This window comes from Pteropus vampyrus, unplaced genomic scaffold (genome assembly GCF_000151845.1).
Source record: "Pteropus vampyrus isolate Shadow unplaced genomic scaffold, Pvam_2.0 Scaffold101, whole genome shotgun sequence".
NCBI classification, from domain to species: Eukaryota; Metazoa; Chordata; class Mammalia; order Chiroptera; family Pteropodidae; genus Pteropus; species Pteropus vampyrus.
Genome location: NW_011888882.1, coordinates 6,290,173 through 6,295,925, shown reverse-complemented (window position 1 = coordinate 6,295,925; position 5,753 = coordinate 6,290,173). Strand labels below are relative to the sequence as shown.

Here is a 5,753-nt window from a genome sequence, read left to right as displayed (position 1 = left end):
CACACCACACCACACCACACCACACCACACCACACCACACCACCCCCCAGTCTGCCTTAACTACAGCTTTATTTAATTTCTCCCTATCACTAATTTTCCTCATTCAGATCAGAAGTTCTATGAACTCAACATCCTAATTATCTAAATTTGTCCCTTCCTTTCCATTCCCATGTCTGTTGCTTTGGTTCAGGTCTTATCACCTCACATAAAAGTTCTGGAATAGCCTCCTACCTGGACTTGTAGACTCTGGTTGATTTTCTCTATTCTCATCTCACAGGCATCTTCATCAAAGACCATGTGATCCTGCTGCTTTTCAGCTGGTCTTACTGCCTACGGGATAAAATCCAAACACCTGTACCTGTTAGACAAGGTTCCTCTTCTGCAGTACTCAGGCACATTTGCAATCTTCCAGCTTTATACATTTCTTGTAGTAACTCACCCAAAACACTAGATCTGCTCTTGCTTTCATAACTTTGCATAAATAAACAATATAGCATAATAGTTAAAAGTGTGAGCTTTAGAGCCATACTGCCTGAATTCAAATCTTGACTTTGCCACTTAACTAGTTGTGTGACCTTGGGCAAAACAGTTTCTCTGTGCCACAATTTCATCTTCTTAAAAATGGGAATAATTGCGCCTCATAGAGTTATGTGGATTTTAATAAGTTAATTCACATAATAAGTATTCAATGAATATGAGGTATCGTTTTTATTATTACCATGCCATTTCTTTTGCCTATACCCCTTAATCTTGTCCTTTACTCATTATCTTTCTTTGGCCTGTCAAATTCTACTCATTCATCCTTCATATTTCAGTTTATGAACTAGCTCCTCTAGGAAGACGTCTCTGAAATCCCTAGACTTGGTTAGATATTCCTTCTCTGAGTTCCCATAGCATGCTTTGTAGTATAATTAAGCTGTGAATGTTTTAAGGACTGCCAGGGAATGTATTTTTCATCTCTGAATGGCTAATGAATGAAACTTGATTGTTTGTTGTTTCTTATTTGCAGTAAATTGGGAAACCAATTAAAAAGGGAGAGATAGTCTTCTAGAGACGAGTAAACAGCTCATAAGCAGCCTGGAAGGGAAGAGATAGCGAGAGGTGAAAAGACAGAAAACAAAATCTGTAACAGTCTGGAACTTTCCAGTGAAGGGGCAAACAATCCAACAAGTATCAGTGTGGTTCTTTAGGTATCATGTGCATAATTAAAATGCTGTGATGATATCCTTAAACCATCCCAAAGGTTAAATTGTGTTGAGTATACTCTGCCTAAAAGAATAAAAGTAAGTTAAACATTTGAGAATTTTTTTAATGAATTAAAATAAATTTTGGCAATTAAATAGGTAAGCATTAGTTATTTATCATTGTCCAACAGCTCATTCCCCCTTGGGCTGCCTGACTAATCAGCATATTCCCATAATTAATTCTAGCTATGAAGTGTGCCCAGTCTGTAGGGGAAGGAAAATGTAAAGGCCAAGGAAGTGCATTTGTAGCAACTAATCTGAGTACTGTTAACTTTAAAACTTATTATTTTTTGGACGTGGTTCCATAGTGTAGCGGTTAGCACATCTGCTTTACACACAGAAGATCCTGGGTTTGTGCCCCAGAGGAGCCACAGTCCATGGCCTATGGCCATGCCACCTTGAACAAGCCCCATACCTGATTGTGGAAGCTAAGCAAGCAAGGTCAGTACTTGGATGGGAGACCACGTAGGAATATCAGGTGCTATAGGCATAAATAATAATAAATGATAAAAAGAAAAAGCTATTATTTATTGACTCAGTTTCTAAATTCTTTCTACATTTGATAAGTTTTCCATCAACCATTCTGAAGAAAAATGGTTAGAAGCAGAATTAAATTCAACAGATAAATAAACATTATAAGAATGTTGAAACCCTTTCAAAATCATAGAAAGTTAGAACTTTCTGAAGAAATATTACCACTAATATTTTAAAATCCTAATAATTAAGATTTACTTACTTAAATAAAATATTAAAGTACAACACTTTATGCAAAAGTTTATATCGGGGTATAATATGTGATATTTTTAAAACTTAGGATAGTATTTATAGAATTGTTGGGTTTAACCACGACAAACATTAGCATAGGGGAAGTAGGGAAAAGTTGTTGATCTAACAGATAAATTTCAGGGGATTCATTTTACAAATTATTTTTTTTTATTTTGGATTAGGCCCTGAGGATGCAGTACCCCTTTGCAGAGCATAGCTGTTTGGACTGTAGGCACTTACCGAAGAAATAAATATAATTGCCTCCCTCCAAATTTATATTGATATAAGAAGCATAAGACCCTTGAAAATGAAAAGATGTAAGTGATCCAACAAATATCTATATAAATAATAGATACTGTATATCTTCAGCTGTTTTCTACCTCTGTTGAAATCTAGTTAAGAGGAAACTATTTAAGTAAATTTGTTTCTTATTATAAAACTAATATGTTTATTGTAGAGAATGTTTAAGAAGGTGGAGATAAGAAAATGAAAATCTTTTGTCCATCTGTTAACATTTTAATACATTTAGCCTTTTATCTAGGCTTTTCTTTGTCCTTGTTAGAAATTGGGCTATAATTATATAATTTTATATCTTTTTGTGTTCACTTTATATTAAATCAGGAGCATTTTCTCATGAACTGAATATTAAAGATAAACTGAGGTAAAGATGATGGGGAATCTAATCATTTAAGTAATCTCAGCATTTTTAAGTTCTAAATTTGTTGGATTCAAGTTCAGTAAGTAAAAAATCTAACTTTCTAATAGAATTTCTATAAATCTAGTTATTTTAAATTCAGCAGTTGATAAGTTTGCTTGGAAATTAGGTTAACTTATTGCATGCATTGAGTTTAATTGTAAACCATTAGATATTATAATTTATAAAATATTTATAAAAAATTAACTTTATATTCTAACACACTAGGTATTATATTCATGTAATCATATTTTTCTATTGAAAAATAAGATGATGAGTTTGAAGAATGCTTAATAAAAATTTAATAATTATGAAATAAGAAAACCAGTTTTACTGGATATATTGCCGACTCACCCGCTATTTTCTTTTTCCCCTCTCATTGACTTGTGTTGGTCTTTTTACAGTAGTGAGATTGCAGACTACTTGACAGCAGAAGCCATACTCTGTGTGTTTATTTCTACAGGCTTGGCATATTAGGTGTAGCTATTAAATAATACTTCTTGTTCTCATTTGACTCATTTGTTACCACTTTCTCCTGCTTTTTCTTCCCACTTCTCTGATCACTCCTCTTTGATCTCCTTGGAGGGTTTTTATTCCTTCATTTGCCTCCTCAATTCTAGTGGTCTTCAGCATTCTGAGTTTAACCCTTTTCTCTCCTAAATCTGTAATTCTTAACCTTTTAAAATCTTTACTCACCATGTCTGAAGGGCACTACAGTGGATAAACAGCAGTAGCTCTCTAATGACAAAGGCACTGAATATCAGCCACCCTTTTCCACACATGCACACACTGAAAATTGCTAATCTTTACACTTTCTTTGGGTGATCTAATTGATAACCAAATCATTATTTCTAGATCTAGCCTAGACTGCTCACCTAAATGCCATACACATATTTCAGTCCATTTGCTAGATAGCTCTGCGTCTGTAAGCACCTCAAATTTGACATATCTAAACAGAATTTATTGTTTTCTACCAGACTTGTATCTCCCTTTATATTATTCCTTATTTCTATTAATGCCACTACCATCTCCTTCCCCACTTGTCCAAGTAAAAGTTTTGGGAGCATTTTTTTTATTATTTCTTCTCCCCAATTTCACATATCTAGTTGATTCCTAAGTCCTTTCAATTTTGCCTTCTAAATATCTTTCATGTTCATCTCATCTCCTCTAGTCTTAATTCAGGCCTGTAATTTTCCTTGTCTTAATTACTTCAGTAACCTCTTAATTTGTCCCTCTGCCTATAATTTCTTCCACCTTCAATCTATCTACCTCAGGACCATCTGAATAAATTTGTCAGAATACAAACCCGATTATGTTATTCCCCTTTATATTCTTCATTTCTCCCCATTGCCTAATCCTTTAAAATACAAACACCTTAATGTGATATTCAGAGTCCTTTGTGGTAAGAGTAAAGCAGTCTTCTGGCTTCACAAAGAGGCGAAGGGAATGTGGGCATATAATTTACTTCTAAATTAAAATTTCATCCTGTTCTCTAGTTTTCATCCCTATCTTAACTACTGTATGCAAAGGTACAGCTAATTCCCGAACCATTTGGAGGTTTTACAAGGTAAACTTAGAAGTCATTTTTCTTACTTGAGTTAGGAGCCTGCCTTTCTGTATTAGCTAAGCCTGTTATTGCTTATACATCTGTTATCTATTTTCTGAAGTTTTGTCACCTCTTCTGATCTCTTTGTCTTTGTAGTTTTATATCTTTTTTAAGAAATTGTTTTAATATTTTAGTGGGTTTCCAAGAGGGAGCAAAAGTCAGTGTATATGTTCATTCTGCCATGTTTACCTAAACTCCTCTTTCAAAACTATAATTCCAAATTATTTCTAGCTTTACTTATATCTCCATCAGGGAGAGTTAGGTAATCTCTTGTCCTCCTGTAACACTCTGTATATGCTTGTGTTATAGGCCTGATCACATTGAATCATAACTTGTTTTTAACTTGTCTTCCCTACAGCCAAGCTCTAGAACTTTTTTATCTGGCAAAACTGCAACTCTTTAACTCCCCAGTTACCCCCACAACCCCCACCAACCATGGTTCTGCTTTTTGTTTCTGTGAGTTTGACTACTCCAGATACCTCATATGAGTGGACTCATAGTATTTGTATTTTTGTGACTGGTTTATATAATTTAGCATAATGTCCTCAACATTTATCCATGTTGTAGCAGGTGTCAGAATTTCCTTCCTTTTTAAGGTCAATTGTATGTATGTAAATTTTGTTTATATGTTTATCTATTGATGGCCATTTAGGTTGCTTCTGCCTTTTGGCTATTGCGAATAATGCCATGGGTGCACAAATATCTTTTTGAGACCCTGCTTTCAATTCTTTTAGAGATATATACCCCTAAATATCATTATCTTTTATGACATTGACATTTTTTAAAGAAAATAGTCCCTACCCTTTATAAAAAATAGAATGTTTTTCATTTGGGGATTTTGTGCTATTTCCTCATATTGAGATTCAGGTTGTACATTCCTGGTCAGAATACTGTATAGGCGACATGTCTTCCTCAGGATTTCACATTCAAGGGCACATGGTGTCCTTCTCACCTCTCATGGGTGATGTTAATTTTAATCATCCTATCAAAGTTATTTTATTTCTCTACTATATAACTACTACTTTTTTCCTTGCATCTTGTAAGCAATCTGTAGAGGAGACACTTTAAGACCATGCAAAGATCCTACTACTCATCAAAATTTCCACTTCTGAATTTTGCACTGATGCTTCTTGCCTAAATCAGTCTTTACTGTGATGTCTGCAGAATGATAATTTTTCAAATCTAGCAAGGCTATTATTAAAGTTAATTATGAATTATTTTAAATAGGTCAATTTGAATGTTAAATGATCAATATATTAAATGTAAAATTTGCTGTTAGTGTTAATACATTATACATGATAGTCACTGAAGCATAATAATTAAACAGCTTTTAAATTTCTGGAATTTAATATTTATGATATTCCTATAAAGTCATTGCAAGTTTTTAAAAGTTGAATATATACTGTACTATTGCAGTTTCAAGCAATATGGCAGATTATATGTT

At 33.7% G+C, this 5,753-nt stretch overlaps 1 protein-coding gene across 10 annotated transcripts in view; it reads left to right on the top strand.

The window, feature by feature from the left end:
* The window catches only part of CEP57L1 (centrosomal protein 57 like 1), a 52,830-nt gene that overhangs the window by 21,682 nt on the left and 25,395 nt on the right, over nt 1–5,753 (top strand). For 3 of the 10 annotated variants that reach the window (XM_011364843.2, XM_023533395.1, XM_011364845.2), the window contains one exon: nt 2,192–2,326. The exons of 6 other annotated variants lie outside the window; for them this stretch is intronic. The gene's annotated coding sequence lies outside the window, so the exon portion shown is untranslated. Of the gene's footprint in view, nt 1–2,191; nt 2,327–4,254; nt 4,271–5,753 lie in introns of those variants that run through there. One more of the 10 variants, XM_023533397.1, reaches the window with a different exon arrangement.